The following is a 17252-nucleotide window of genomic DNA, read 5'->3' as shown; positions in this document are numbered from 1 at the left end:
GAACACCAAAACGAGTTGCTCTGAAATGGACCTCATGACAGGGGTAAAAGACGGGCATGTGGAGCTACAATAATGAGGAATTCAAACCAAAGCGTTCCAGTTTCACATTATATTGACAGAAATTAAATGATTTAAATGTGAAAATGAAAGATTTAAAAATATACAGTTTATAACATCATGTTTTTATGCTTAATCTTTAGTTATGCATTTGACTTAACACAACTGTCTATATTTTGAGGCAAAGGTATTTTACATTTTATTTATGTCTACACAGAAGACGTTACAGGCAAAAAGTTGATTCAATTGTAATTTATTTTCTAGGTTTTCATATTTTGTATTTCACAGATGAAAAGAATGTAAAATAGGATGACTAAGGACTTTCAAAAAAAGAAAAAAACAAAGCAAATCAGGAAAAGGAGTCTGTTAATACTGTTATTTGTTCTGTAAGTTATGTAAGGATCTGGCAAATCAATGACAACAAGAACAGTCACAGTCAAGCAAGCCTTGCTAAACAGAAACTAACAAATAATTTTCTTTCTGCTTACTTCCCTACTCTTCCCCCAATGGCTCCATTTTTAAAACCCCCTTCATTCATCATTTTCTCCCCCTTCTCTCCACCGAACACGTCTCCCAGCAGTTCCAGAAACCCAAAATGTGGCTCAAAGCCAACATCATAAAATGTGCTTCCTCTTCAATCTGTCTTTTTTTTTTTCAAGTTAATGAGAAGGAAAATCTTCACTGGACAGTCTGTTAATCAAAATATTGTGCCATCTTTCACATCGATTTCTCTTTCCGATAGGCTATCCAAATGGTTTTCTTTCATTTATTTCCTGTCCAATTTTCTGTCAGAATATTGAACACAAAATCAAGAAATTAGAAAGACAGAAAGTGTTGGAGGGAGAAAAAAAAAAGTAAGGAAAAGTACTTAGAACAGAGAAGAGAGGAAAAACTGAAGCTTTTGAAGAAACAAAAGGAGAAAATTAAAAGCCTCCCGTGAAATTCTGAGAAACAAAAATCTATTTGAGTACTTTGGAAATCAACAGCTTTCAGCTGCTAATAACAGAACAAACCGAGTGACAAAGAGACTGAGCAGAAATGACAGGAGCAATTAGTGAGGAGAGAAAAAGAGTACAGATAGTAAAATGACAGTTGTATTTCTATTCAAATGTCAAGTGATTTTGTTGCTTCAGAAATTGTGCAAGCCATGAAATAGAAATGATTGGGAAAATGAATAATCAACAGTGTTGTACATGAGTTTAGAGTTGTACAAGCCGGTTTATGAGAGACACATAGAAAGGGGGACTTCAATCTGCCCCTTTCTTTTTAAGTGCTTAAACAAAATTATACCTTTTCGGCTTTGCATTTAGAAAAAAATATGCTCTAAAACCTGTCATACTGAGTTGCAAAACGCTTTTTTAAGCATCCTCAAAAGGTAAAAGTACTTTGAGATGCATTCAAGGGTTCTGTTTAAGGGCAGACATAAATGTCTGCCATTAGAGAAAAGTGACATGTAGTAGTAGTTCTTACGTTTGTTAGATCCTTCTCACTGTGAACTTGTTGACATTTCATAGCAAATGAAAAACAAGTACATTTAATTATGTCACAACTGTCGGTGACCTCGTTCCATTGACCGGTGCATGCTGGCTCATTGTCTTGGCTTACTGGGACAACTTAATCGTCCATGTGACAAGCACTTTGATTGGGTAACAAGGGCACATTTAGCCCTCACATTTAATCAAATCTGTGCAGCAACTTGCTGACAGAGAGGTAAAGTAAAATTTAGCATAGAAATGTCACATAATTTTTTTTATTTATTTATTTTTTGTTATTATTTCTAGTTAGACTTTCAAATGTATAGAAGTTAATTTTTGCTTCCTGTTGGGCTGACCCAATTTCTATAATATGCTATTTGTAGTATCTTGCAAACCTCTGAAGACCTCAGAGGTTATCAGTGTATTTCTCAGAGAACTAACAGTGTCTTTAAGACCAAAAAGCACAAACAAGTTAGGGATAAGGTTATAGAGAATTTGTATTGCAGGATTAGGTTGAAAAAAAATATACCAAACTTTGGACATCAACTTTCAACATCAACTCAGTCCATCATGGAAAACAGACGATCCACCTCCAAACGTGATGCTGGGACCAGAGAAAACTGATCAGTTTAGCAGGAAATAGGCTCAACGTAACTCTGGAGGAGCTGCAGTTTATGTAGGATATACTGTCAGCATGACAGCTAAAAAAAAAAAAAAAATACCGTATTCAGAGTGTCATAGGCCATAAATGAAGGTGGGGAAAAAAAGAGTTTTGGCCTACATGCAAAATGCTATAAGTGGAGGAAGACAAACACTGCATATGATCCTGAAAAAAAAAACCCATCATATGGTGATAATGATGCAGTAACACATAGTGATGGCAGCATCATACTGTGGGGATATTTTTTCTCCAGCAGGAACAAGAAAGATGGTCAAAGTTGATGGAATATAAATATGGCAACACTTAAAGAAAAGCTGCTAGAGCCTTCAAAAGACTGCAGCAGAGGCCACACCTTCCACTTGGACAACAACCCTGAACGTACAGCCAGAATGACAACTGCATGGATCGGATCAAGACATATTTCCTTGTTAGAATGGTCATGTCAGGGGTGTTATGTGGCTCAGTATAAAGCAGACACTCCATGCTGAAACTATAGTCCTCGAAGCAGCTGTCCTAAGTCGATGTCCATGCCTAGACCAATTACTGCATGTCTTCCTGATCTCTCTTTGCCCTAATGCCTGCTCAACTACTAATGAATAAAGGCCACTGGTGCCAAAAAAGACCTTAAAAAAGAGCAGCTCTGTCTCTAGATGTAAAAATCCAGCTTAGAAAAAAATTCCAGCTGTAATTGCTGATGAAAGAAAATCTGTAATGTATTTTCTCAAAGGAAGTTGAATAAAATACTTTGATTAAATCAAATCATTTTAAGGTTTTTACTTGGATGAAATATAGAAAATAATGTATCCTTTTCCCTACATGTCACCACTATTCATTGGTCTTTCACAAAAAATACCAATAAAACATTTTAAAGTCTTTGTGACAGAATGTACAAAACTTCAAGTGGTATAAAATATTTTTTCAAAGCACCCAATGATAGACAAACATGACAGCTATATGTTATCATGCATGTATTTCTATCCTGTTTCCATGTATGCAATGTTACATTTCAAACTTTATCACAACTTAGAGGTACGACGGATATGTCAAAGCTACTTGGTTCTACTTCGGAAAATACTGCAAGACAAAGAGTAAACAACTTGCACATTTTCTACTTGTCTTTCGATGGAAACATATTCACTTGCAGCCTCTCATCATGCTAAGTGTACACTTAATTTATCTTGCTAGTTGTAACAACATTGCTTCCTGTGTGATGAGGCAACCAAGAAAGAAAGCTACGACTTAAAAGAACTAACAAGGAAGAAATAAGGACTTAGTGACGGTAAACTAATCCAGCAGAATCCTGTCTTCATCAGTCATCTTTCACTCATGTCGCCTAATGTTCTCCATCATCATTTCAATTTTCCACACACAGTCTCCATAATTTCTTAATTTGCACTCGCCATTTTATTCTTTGGCTGTGTGAAATAGCAATGAGCAGTCAGAATCTTATCTGTGCTAAATGCTAGTCAGAAGGTTCCCAGCAACTAAACGTTCCTATGAGATGTTCTAATTGCTCACAGCAGGGCCTGTTCAAGAGCAAAGTAACAGAAGCAGTTTAAATGCTAAATAAATGTGACTCACAGTTACATCAGACTAACTGCAGACCAACAGCAGTGAGAAAGTAAAAACGGATGATTGTGAAAGCAAGAACAACTTGACTTTTTTTGAGGCCAAACAGTTTGGTACACATTATATAGAGCTAAAACTGGTGGTTAAATATCTCCTAGACTAAGATGACTAACAATAGAAAGTTTTAACAATCACTGTATAGCAGATTTGCAGATTTATAACCTACTTATACAAAAAAAAAAAAACAGCTTTGGTAGGTAAAAATGTAAGAGCAAATGTGAATTTGAGTATTGCTCAATCAGTAGTATTTAGGTTTACTTTCTAACCAAAACATTTCTCTGATTATTTAAACTAAGATTGCTGCAACTGCTGGTCAACTGACTCACAAAAACAGTTTGAATATTTGCAAGTCAGAAAAAACAGTCATTGTTTGGGAATTACAGAACTACAGTGGAATCCAAGCAGATAGCCTGTCTAATTAACCGGCTAATTGGCAGTCTGTTATATTTATGTGCTCTATAAAGGGCAGAACTGCCAAAAGGAAGTGGTGAACTGTCAGGCCTTTTAAAGTATTCAGAGAAGGCTCTCAGTTGTCAAAAAGGATAAATAAAAAACCCTCGAATAGTAACATTTTAAAAGCACAGCTTGTCTACTTGGGGAAAATTTTGCATCTTGGTCTAAAAACCTTCTGGTGTTAGATGCTTCAGATTGCTGGGAATGACATCAGAAAGATACAAAATCTTTGCCGAGTTTATTTAATTTTTCTCCAAGAAAAGTTAAACCATAAAAAGATATTCGTTGTGGGGTTCACTATTGCAATTTATGTCTAGCTATATTCAGTCCTTTGTGTTTAGTTTCTCATTTCCTGGGGCCTGGCATAACAATGGTAACAAACTGTCATGAAGGATTTTTACTCTTGTGTTGAATGTCTGTTGTATAATATATTTACCAACAATGACAAAAAAAAAACCCAAAACATGTTCACTTTTCTGAAGAATTCACCAAATACACAATTCTAAAAGTAGTATTTCAAAAGAGAAGTAGAAATCTTATGTTTTTTGAAAAATAATATCTGTTAATCTGTTGCTAAGAGATGAGTGGGTTTCTGGTAAAATGCCACAACGTAAACATCTGATTTTTACTTTTGCAAAATTTGCCAACTGTAAATTTCTTGTGTCTAAGCAGATAAGCAGTATTTCAAAAGAACTTATGTTTCATAAATAATAACTACTTTGGTGTTGAGAGGTGAGTGTTTTGTTCTGGTAACGAGCTGCCACGAAGTATAAATCAGATTTTTACTTATTTGTTGAATGTCTGTTTAATAATACATTTACCACCGATGACAAACAAACAAAAAAACATTTTCACTTTTCTGCAAAATTCATAAAATGTACAATTCTTGTTAAGTAGTATAAGGTAAGAAGTATTTCAAAAGAGCAATGGAAATCTTATGTTTTTTGAACAATAACAATATTTGTTGTTAATCTGTTGCTAAGAGATGAACGCGTTTTCTGGTAACGAAGTGCCAGGAAGTACACATCTGATTTTTACATTTGCAAAATTTACCAACTATAGTTAATTTGGAGTTTTCTGTTTTAGTTCCTGCACAGTACTCTCTCAGCTGTTCAGCGTTCCCCTCATTGAACTCACCTCTTTTCTATGTTGCCATCAAACTTTGTAGACCTTTAACTCTGGTGGTTTTAGACTAGAATAGACTTTATTGATCCCCAAGGGGAAATTGCTTATTTGTTGAAAGATACTCTATTTTAGGTAATAAATACAAAGTTTGTAAAATATATATATATATACCTAAGAGTGATAAGTTCAAAATGACTAGATATAAACAAATAATTAAATAACAAGCAGTCACATGCAATAGTATATTTTTCATTTGTAGCATTTCTTATATAGCATTTTTCTTGCTGGATTCTTTCATTAGGCTCTTTCCTATGTCCTGTTCTCATCATGCCATGATCTGTAGGTCTTTTTATTTCATCAATAAAATTTGCACTTTACAGCACTGGCTTTATCTGCCTGCATTTTGGTTCAATCAAATGACATTCTTGACCAGTATATTATTTTATATTGTATGGTTGACTTTCTTCTGATAACACCATGACACTATGAAATCTTTTTTCAATTCAATGTGCCCCACTGTGAGAATCTCATTCCTAAGTAATGCACACCTACCCACTATATAGAGAATAAACTACTCTATAATGATTAAGGTCAAGAGTTAAAGTACAATGTTAGGTGTTTGGAATAATGCACAAAGAAATATGTTAAAATGCTGGAAAGGCAATAGAGATGCAAAGCAGATTATTAAACTTCATCAACATATTACTAATTTTCCCTGATCCTGCCAAAATACCAGCCTTCACATGTGTTGAGATCTCAGTATTCAGCATTGTAAGACTACATTTTAAAGACATTTCGTTACATATTTTCTTGTTAGCCTCATCTGTTTGCCAAGAATTGTGCATCCCCCATTATTGACACAGTAAACAGATAAACATCTGACTTACTGAAATAGTGAAGGAGTCAGAACGTGACAAGGGTAAAGGGGAAAAAGGTGAGCCCACATGTCAGCTTCACACAGAGTGACAGAAAAATTGTGGCGGATGAAATCAAGGGACGCGGAAGCAAACTGACAAGGATAAAAAAAATTGCTTTGATTCCGACATCCTCGCCACGCACCTCGCTCGTGTTAGAAACAGTTTGCTGTCAGAGCTGCATTTCTTAACTACATAAGCCTTTCAGCAGCTCCCAAGCGTATTGAGATCAGCGTAGATTTAACACATTTAGAGATAACGGAACAGAGCAGTCAGTGTAATAAATACCAGATAAGACAACATGTCACTAGCTTAGCCTGATACAGGTCTGCTTCCCCGCAGCTGTTTGTTTTTTCTCTGCAACGCTTGACCACATGTCACTTAGTGTGTGTCCTTGATTTTCTTATCAGCACAGAGGGCTTCACCCATTGTGTGTTCAGCCACAAGCGAGATGATGATAAACTCAGTCTGATGCTGCTGTCCGCTAACAGCCAGTCGTGCTTCTGTAACCTTTTCTTGGTGTGAAATACAAAGCTAAAGCCATTTCTTTAGTCCGTCTTTCAAGACCTCGCTGTGAACATTTTTACAGTTTCCCTTCTGACAGCTGTTGCCTTCACATCACTGCAGGAAGATGTGCATCTACAGAGTGGAAATTGAAACTGTTAATAGCCCACCTGTTTTCATTGGGTTGTTTGTACCACAGCTAAACCTCTAATCCTGAATAATGTATGAGGAAGAGATGCAGAAGGTGATATCTGCAGGGAGCTGCAGAACTAGGAAAGATAGAAAAGCTAGCACAAACCAGTACAGTACATCTGGCAAAAGTATTCAGACCTTTTAAACTTTTTTTTATGTTTTGCAACATTACAACCACAAACGTTAGTGTTTTGTTCGAATCGTATGTGACAGACTGACACAATATAGCGCAAAATTGCAAAGCAAAAGGAAAAAAAAAAGTTTAAATCAGTGCTTTGTGATAAAACAATTTCACAACTTTTGACCATTTTAAAGAACACTGTTCAACACATCATTCCAACGTGGATAGCGTATGGCACACCTGCAAACCTATCAAGACATGGCTGTCCACCCAATATCAGAAGCCAAAGAGTTCAGATTTGCACTCAACAAATTTAAACTTTAGAAAACAGCAGCAGGATTTGTGCCAATGTGTCGAGAAATACCTACACTACATAACACTCCAAACACACCATGCCGTGTGTTTTTACTCATGGATAACTTTTAATACGATGCTAACTAAATTATTGCACAGGAAAATAGAATTAGAAGAACACAGACTACATGTGAGAAGTAGAAACGCTTTTGGAAAAAACAGTGATGAGAAAAATAAAAAAGCCTAATGAACAAAGCAAATAAAACCAGTCTAACACACAGGTGTTAAACTCCAGTCCTCAAGGGCCGCTGTCCTGCAGTTTTTAGATGTGCCACAGGTACAAAACACAGGAATGAAATGGCTTAATTACCTCCTCCTTGTGTAGATCAGTTCTCCAGAGCCTTGCTAATGATCTAATTATTCTATTCAGGTGTGGTGCAGCAGAGGCACATCTAAAAGTTGCAGGACACCGGCCCTTGAGGACTGGAGTTTGACAGCCAGGGTTGCAGGACAGGGAATAAAAGTGTGTTTTTAAGTGAGTTTAGAAAGGGACGTATGTTTGCATGTATGTAAATCATCCCAGATCCTCAGGGCAGCAACTGAAAGCGCTCGTTCACTTTGAGTTTTGTTCAAGCCTTTGGAACGACTTACAGTCTCTGGTTAGCTGGCTTACGAAAGTGAGATAGTTCATATGAATTAATCAGTCCCAACAAATAAAATAGAACAGCAACAACATCATACAATTTTTGGGACAAAAAAAAGATTTGAAAATGTATCTGGACTTCATTGAAGTTGGGCTAAAACCTGGGTAATACCAAACCCACTGTGAAACCTGGTGGTGGCAGCATCATGCTATGGAGATCTTCAACAAGGATAGGAAAGCTGGTCTGAGTTTATGGCAAAATGAATGGGGCTAAATACAGCGCAATGCTGAAAGAAAACTAGTTAGACGCTGCAACACACTTGAGAGTGGGGTGGAGGTTCACATGCAAGCAGGACAATGACCTTGACTACACAGGTTGTACCTAAGATCAAAGAAAATTCATGTGATAGAAAAGCCTGATTAAAATCCAGCGTTAAAAGCAATTGAGATCATGCTTGAAAACTGATGTTCCACAGAAGTGCTACATTCAACTTTTGCAAACAAAACTGGGCAAAAGTTTTAGTGCACAGATGTGCCAAAGCTGGTAAAAGCAACTGACAAAAGACGGAAAAGGCTGCAATTGCAGCAAATGGTGAGTCGACACAATGTCTCACTGACTTTCTCACGCAGATGCCTTTAGTACAAATGCCTGCCACATTTATAACTTTTTCCATCCACATAACAAATATGTACCTTTTCTGTTCTGCTGTAAAACCCAACATACAGACCTTCCATTTCTCACTTTTTAGACTACAGAGTATAACAAAAAACAAACAGAAAGTAACTGCATTAATAAATTTGCCTTCATGCGCCTAGGAAAGCTTCTAAAAAGTAAAGACAAATAGATAAGTACAGGAAAAATGAAGAAAAGTGCTTCTTTATCTTGCAGAGGGTTAATTCTGTAATATAATATATATTTAATGCTTCACAGTTAGAACAGGACTCAAACCATAACTAATACAATCTGGGGAAATTATGTGAGGGACATGTAAGAGACTGATAGTAGGTTTGCAGCTGTGATTTTTGGGCAGTCCTTCTTTTAGCTCGCACACAGAATTCAAATATACTGATTTAAATTCATGCAGCTGACTTCATGTACAAAACTATTCAATCTTGTCTAAATACCATTGCATCTGACAGAATCCCTCAGCACCTGTCGGTATTCCACAGCGATACAGCAGCAGTGGCAGTGAGCCAAGAGTTAAGCCAATCATGCACAGGCTCTCTCTTATCTATCTGCTCCACTGGGAAAACAAGGCAGCAGCTCTGGAGGACGGAGAGATAAATGTCCTTTCTTTACTCTAAGTGCATTACTCTGCTCCGTATAATCCTTTCCTCCTGTTCTTCTTCCACCTCATTTCCCCACAGCAAGTTTGCAGAAGTTGCTCCTCCCTCAGCATCTCACAGTTGTCCTCAATTCGATGAGTTCTGTGCTCAGCATCTTCTTACTTTTCAAGCAGCTCCATCATTTGCCTTCCCTCTGCACAAACGCTGTGTGGCCCGTTTTCTTTGAACAACAGAAAGAATGATACAAAGTTGAAAAAGTTAGCCTGTTTAAAAAAAAGACCACAGTGTGTGTTTCTGTGTTTGAGCTTACACACCTGTCTTTAGGATTTAGTCAGTCAATTTAAGCTAAATAAATGCATGAAAAATTCTGCGCACTAACCTCTAATGTGCAACCTGTTAATTTTTCTGCAGTGCATTTTTATTAAGTTTGTACAGTAAGAGCTGACATGGTTTAATACAAACCATGTCAGAATATTTTCAACTCTGCAGCCACTGTGAAAAAAAGTACATTATCTTTACTTTTTTAGGAATTTCATAAGTAAAAACAATAGCTGCATTCATATGGATATAAAGCAAAGGGTTGTAGCAAGATACTGCTGATTAAATACATTTCTTTAATTGACAATCGCTGTAAAAGCAGGAATGGCTGCTCATGTGTTGCATATGTTGTGCTTTAACACAATTTAAAAAAATAAAGACATCAGAAATTACCTTGCAGATGCAATATGTATGTCCATTTTGTTTTGAAGTTCATTCAACAGTGAAAAAAATTACTACGGCTATTGAAACATGTAGATCAAATATCAACCCTTCCAGGAGTGCACCAGTCAGCAAATTCACCCTAAAGGTCAGACCCTGAAATGCTCAACGCAATAGTAAAAAACAAAAGCCAGTTAAATGCTCCGCTGGCACTTTAAATGTTCAAGACCATACAAACAGCTTGTTCATGTGCTAAGAAAAAGCCTAAGATCAAGGCTCTTGTCTCAAAGAATATGGCAGCATGACTTAGGTTGACAAATCTGAATCTGAATAGCCAAGACGTTTTTGGAACAGATGAAACCAATTTCAAGAAGTTTAGCCAAGCTGTAGGGTGACAACTCTGGCTTGTCTGTGGCTACCAGACTAAGTTGTCCTCCCATTGTTGAGTCAACAATGAACACCTTTCAATACATAAGTATTCTAGAGTCAATGAGCTGACATTTGTCCGACAGGTAAAGCCTTACCAAAAGAGAATCATGCACTGCAGCAAATCTACACTAGAACTGCTAAAAGAGAAAAGAAATCAGGTGCTGCAATGGGTCAAAGTTCAAACCTCGACCTGACAGACATGTTCTGGTAGAACTTTTTAAGATCTATGCATAAACAAAGGCTTCTACCTTAATGAAGGAAAGTTAAAAAAAGTTAAGGTCAAATATTAAGATTTAAGGTTTTAAGAGTTATTGTTACAAAGTGGTTCCACAAGTTGTTGAGTATTATAATGATAATTAGATTTTCACACATACACAAATTTTTATATCATAAGAAGTGACATGTTGGATCTTTTTTTTTTGGGAATCTCTGTTTTGCTTTTTGTATACTTATTACATCAATATACAGCCCAAAAAAGACCAGAAAATGTTTATTTCCTGACGCATAATTAAAAGAGGATGTGTTTTACTTTTGTCCATTACTGTTAAAAATACATTTGGTGATACCTGAAGCTTGGCACACATATAATATTTATCTCTGCAGCTCAGTGCCTATTTGTGTTCAAACAAATGATGCTGCACAACCACACATTGTGCTTGAAGAAGACTAAACTCTAAGTGGCAATAAACACTTTTCTCTGTACTCATCATTATGAGGTAAATGTTGTTTGCACAGTGTAATGACAACAGAATAAGGACACATCAGCATTTAGATTGGTTCCCTTAAGCTAACAATGTAATTTACTACAGTATGCAATTCCATCTGCCACAGGGTGCGAAAAATCTCCCAGGAAAATGTGGGCTTCATTTACCACAAAAAAAAAGTTAGTACTTCTTGTTTTGCCAGCAGCAATCACTTTCCCCCTGAAAATAGCATAAGGCAGAACTGCTGCGACACTAACTGATGTAGAGTAGTTAAAAAGTTGTCTTTAAAGTTGCCTTTTCACTAAGCTAAATGTTATTGAAATAATAATGTTCTCAAGAAAAAGAAAAGCAAAACATAGCTAAAGTTAATTGAGGAAAAAATGATACCCCTCTCTCCATGTAGCTCTTCTATTAAAACTGTTATTTTAATATTGAATTTTTAATTTCATAACTTACAAATCAACTAAAGAGCTAGAAACAGCTGTTTGATATTTTTGATATAATTACCTGCAGTTACTGAAAAATAATTTAATAAGTAATATCTGGTTCCTGTCCAAATTTGATTTTTTAAAAGTAAATTTCAGAATTAAACCGTAATGTTTACTTTACGGTTTAAGCAAAGTGTCTTTGATTCATGACCAAATTTCTCCCTGTGGTTTCTATTGCAAAAAGTACTTTACAATAATAAAGTATTCTCAGATTATTTTCAATTTTAAAAAAACCTAGAAGAAATGTTCTATAAATGATTGTTTTGATAACCCCAACCCACCCAATGTCTAGTGAGGATTTCCACAACACAAAATGCTGAGAGTCAACAATCCAACCTTAAGCTGCAGCCAGAAAATCTGAACAACCCAATGTTTTGTTTGTTTTCAATGCTTTGTTTTCAATGCTTTGTTTTCAATGCTTTGTTTCCATAACAGGGAAAGTCCAATAAACATGAAAAGGTCATAGCTTGTAAAATAAAACAACTGAATTAACCAAAAGTCATAGTCTGAGCTGCAGTGAGCCAGTGATGCAATACAAAAAAGGAAAAAAACCTATGAGAAATCTTTATAAGTATTTGATAGAAATATGTAAAATAAATGGATTTCTTGAGAACTTTAGGAATATGTAAAAACAAAATATCCATACTGAAGTTGCTCCAAAATAGGACAGCAATAAAAGGTATTGTACATCTGTTCCATTACTTTGCTATAGTACAATAGAAACCCCAATTACTGAATATCTATTCTGAGTTTGCAGTAAAGATTATAGAGACTCACACCAACTAACACACAAACTCACAAATCTCTATGGCCCACATGAGCCAGGAGCTAATTTCACACTGCCTCATAGGAATCTAAAAGGCTTACTCAGGAACAGAAACAAAGTCTGAGGGAAACAAAAGAAACAGAGGGAAAGGTGCTGATGTAGAAAAATAAAAATGAGACTCAATTGGAAAGTTAAACGCTAAATGAAAACCTACACAGAACAAGGAGAGTGTAAGAGTAGTATGAACAGAGAGAAGGCAAATGCAGATTTGGAGCAAAATCTTTTTTCTATGTCAGTAAAAGCACTAGAAAAAAATAAATAAAGATGAAGCGACAAACTTCAGTGGAAGGCCCATCATTTTGAGGATGAATGCTGTAGGCATTGCAGAATACGAGCTGTTAAAGCTTCCTTCCACTGTGCTTTTCTATATAAACAAATCTAGACTAAGACTAAGCAAGCAAAAAGTATAAATTAATTAAACACAATTTTAGAAAAAACAGCTCCTCAGTTTTGACTGTGGCCTTACTTTGTCTGGAAATCTGATGTCAAACACGTACATGACTAAACAAAGCACATACCAACTTCTTTAAGTCTTCTTCAACATCGAAGGTAAAAAGGTAAACAAATAACTATTTTTGATTAGCTTGTCCAGACTGAGTATAATCTTTTATCGTTTCTTGAATAGCAATTATTTATCATAAAGCCGTATTTGTAGCACATGTTGTAGGCAAAGAGCAATTTCAGTCTAGTAAAGCCTGGCAGTCAGTCAGGCTTTACTTGACTCCCTTGCCAGGCTAAAAGTTGCTTGTTTTTATTTTAAATAGGTTTTTTATTCATGCTTGGAGGCACAGTTTACTGGCGGAGCGGAGACAATCCTGAAAGGTGGGTTTATAGATGATGCATAGAACAGGACATGAAATTGGGGGCACCCTTGATGGGGTTTGTGCTCCTTACCTTTCACTCAAACTAGATTTTTTGGAAGGTGTTCTTGCAGACCAGGTTCACCTGTATCTGCATTTAAATGAACCCCGTCCATCAAGGTAGGTGTCAAGCTTAAAAGCAGCAAAATAATCTATAATCATGCTTTTGGAGGTGCGCGTTGAGCAAATTGTGAAATATATATGAACAAAAAATTGTGTGTGACACTCGCCCAGTGCTGGACTCTATGTTTGAGATGAAGTTTGATAAAGTTTATATGCTTCCCGGGCCCAGTGGGCTGGTGCATTAGGGGGCCGGTGGTTTAGCCTGTGGAGAAGCTGTTGGGCTCGCATTGCAGTCACGCAGCACGCTGTTGTTTACGGTGCCACAATGCCCCATATCAAAGCAACATACTAAGTGTAAACACTGATATTTCTCTGCCAAGCACACCAAACAAAGCATTCAACAAAAAGACACCCCCATTGTGCCGTCTAAAACAATATTAAAAATAAGAATAACTCCCTGCTTGCTTTATTTGTCTCCACCTAGTGCCACTGAACCAAAACCCGAACCCTTTGTTTAGATAATGGAAGAGGCATACCCAGGTAGCAGTTTTGTTTTACTCTAACCTGCATCAATCCTAACTCACTCTCTTTCGACAAACAAACATCAGGTCCCTAACAAGCCCACAAGGGGACTGGCTTCTCCAACCACGTAATCACTGTTCTGATTGGTTGAGGGCCGTCTCTCCTCCGCCGGATTAATACAAGAATCTAGTGCAATTATTGCTGCAGATTCTATCAGACCATCAGTGCTGTATGACTGTAAAGAGAGCATTGTGTCACTCTTACTTCAAAATGATTAAAGTCTGAAATGACACCAAGATGTTCTTAACTTTGATTTAAAAGGAACAAAAGATTTAATGAGCTCTCCTGAGAAAAAGATCCATTCGAGTTGTCTAATAAAAACCCTCACCTTCACAGGTCAGCATTAAATGCAAATTACATCCTTTTACAATAAAACGAGGAGATTCAGAACATGCACATTCAAAAATCATAATAGGAATTATACATTTTATGTAACAATACCTGTAGTCACTGTCCAGATTTATTGCTTTGGGTGTTCAGTGTCAAACACATATTTTAAAGACTGACCTTCACTTTTAGGTAGAGGGACAAAGCAAACAGTGCGGTGCTTATCACTGACCACATTACTCACCTGGGTGTTATACAGAAGCGCCATGAATATATTCTGTCCATGTACAATAAACTCATGAATAGCTTTTGTTTAACAGTGTTCATTCATTTGTCAAATTCACATCAAAATATATATGAATCCCACTTTTCACACAGGACACAAAGTCTACGAATAGTCCTTCATGTGAAGCAGGTATGTCAGAGAATTCTGATTCCTTGGGGGAAACCTCAGACAAGCACAGTGCGGTTATGTCCACCTCTAAAAGAAACTTGGAATTTAAACTCCTGCTGGGGTTTATCATTATTTTTCAAAAAAAAGTTTCATATTTGAACTGTGATATGCATGCAACAGCACATTATGTGTACTGCAAGTTGGACCATCTTTGGTGCTAGTTTGGGGAATTAAATTTGTCAAGAAGTGAACACTACACTACAAATGCACCAGATCTGCATGACAAACAATAGTGAAAGATTAGTTTAACTGCAATTTGCAGTCTGAGTGCCAACCATTTGTAAAATAGCACTGGCAGTTTGGCATCATTTCCACTATCTGCATAGAAATAGTCGTACAAATTGCTTCTGTGAAACAGGTCCCTGGATGTTAAATCCTGTTCAGTTTTACCTTGAACCACCAGTCCCATCCACTTTTCTCTTCATCCATCTTTCAGTGCATCAAGTAAATTGTCAAGATTGCTTTTCTGGATGTGGTGTTTATGTTTACACCCTGCAGAATAACAAGCACAGCTACTCCAACTTGCAGCTTTTTGACTATGTCTGTTTGTTTTTTTTCTTGAATGAGCATTAAACTCAACCTCGTTGTAAGTACTAAATTATGTGTTTGGTTATAAACATAATTAACACATTGTTGCTTTGAAGTATTTTACAAAAAATAATTGTAATAAGACAATACAAGCCGATAAACGCAATGTGATAAGATACAAAATGAGTTTTAAGGCATATAATACGATGTGAAGAAATTAATCACAATATGATTCAATAACATAAATTAATACACTTCCAGCCTAAATTATTATTTCTGGGATATTTTTTATATTCTATTCATGTGCAATTCATATATCCAAAGAGAAGATGTTTGTCAAACAGATGGTAGATTAAGAAGTAGTCCATGTGCTTCAGTCTGAAAATCCATGTTAAAGTCTGTATCTTTGATAGGAAATTTTATATCGCTTTATATAGAGATTGTAGACCTCCTAAGATAAGTTCAAGCTCTTAACCTTCTTTTTTCCGAATTGCAGCCTGAATCTAGCCACCATTCATTCAGTGCTTCAGGGGACATGATTTTACACACATCACCTTGAGCTTCTCCAGCTGTTCCCGAGAAAATCTTCTTCAGTCAACTTTAATAGTCTATTGGTAAAGTTTCACCGTTTCTAATTAGAATCCTTGGTTCTCACATTGTAATCACCAAAATGTGTATAATTAGACTGACAACATGACAGTCATGCCAAAAATGCAGGGAGATAGTAAGACTTAAACATAAGTCTTATCCTCTGAGGAGCACTCTATGAATCTTAATAGTCATCTTTGCTTAAAGCTCTTAACAAAATCTCTCTGAATTGAGTGTGTGGAGCGCATAAAGAACTCCAACAGCCCTCACACTCTTCTTCCGTCATGCTGTTCAAACAGTAATTCAGTAAGGGTGATTGAGGGTCTTCATAACGTTACCAGAAGCCCTGCCGTAAATGCAGATTTGTTTTGGGTGTAGCCTGCGCTCTTCTGTGAGATCTTTTTGTGTTTAGTGGGCTGCTCTGCATAATAACGGAGATCTACATCCTTCATTGAGACAGACAGCTGGTTTGCTATTCCGTACATGGTCTGAAAACTGCTGTGTAAAGCTGACAGGTGGGCTATCTACAGAATCTTCATCAAACAAGGTCTATAAAGAATGCATAATGAGCTGCTGTCTGCTTTTCATCATTGTGATATATAAACTTTCATTATTCAGCAATATAAAAAAAAATTAAAACAATTACAGTTATTTTCAAAACTCAGTCATTGTTATGACTTCTCATGTTTTTTTCTATTCATTTCTTGTTTTTTGCCAAGAATCTAACATGCTCAAATGCATCTACTCATGTCATCTTTTTTCCTCTTACTTCTTTCCATCTTGTCCTAAATGGTGATAAATGAGACATAAACCTCTGAAACTGACAGTAACATTTAGCAGCATGTTCCCCTCTGTCCTGTTCTTCGACTTTGTATTTTTTCCTCCATAAATAAACTGCTGTGATAATAGCTCTTTACTCCCATCTGTGTTTCTTTTGCTATAAACTGCTTCTCTTAGGGCACTTGGAGTTTTTGTCACCCATTTCACAAAAGCGTCAGGTGTGAAAGAAGGTGATGTTCCCTTTCATGGGACCCTTTTATTGGTTCTCTTCTTTTGTGGAAAAAAAGTCTTCTGCTCAGAACAATAAACTTAATAGCTAGCTGATGTAGGAGTGAAGTGAAAGGAGGGAAAATATTCTTCTTGCTCCAACTAATTGCAGCCCGACCTGCTCTCAGATTAATTTAGCTAAATTATTTGACCACAAAGGGACATTCATACACTGTGCATAGACTGAATTTTCACCCACAGATGCTAAGTAAGGAAAGAATAAATGACGTCAGGGTTTAAGCCATTCTGATACAGCAGAACTCTGAGTGAAAAGCAGCACACATACTTAGTAGACAAGACAG

At 36.5% G+C, this 17252-nt stretch overlaps 1 protein-coding gene across 1 annotated transcript in view; it reads right to left on the bottom strand.

The window, feature by feature from the left end:
• Positions 1–17252, bottom strand: part of spock1 (SPARC (osteonectin), cwcv and kazal like domains proteoglycan 1) — a 118090-nt gene that overhangs the window by 61752 nt on the left and 39086 nt on the right. The window lies entirely within an intron of this gene.

This window comes from Xiphophorus couchianus, chromosome 23, assembly GCF_001444195.1.
Source record: "Xiphophorus couchianus chromosome 23, X_couchianus-1.0, whole genome shotgun sequence".
Lineage (NCBI taxonomy): Eukaryota > Metazoa > Chordata > Actinopteri > Cyprinodontiformes > Poeciliidae > Xiphophorus > Xiphophorus couchianus.
Note: the sequence above shows the minus strand (reverse complement) of the source record. Positions and strands in the feature narration are given on the sequence as shown.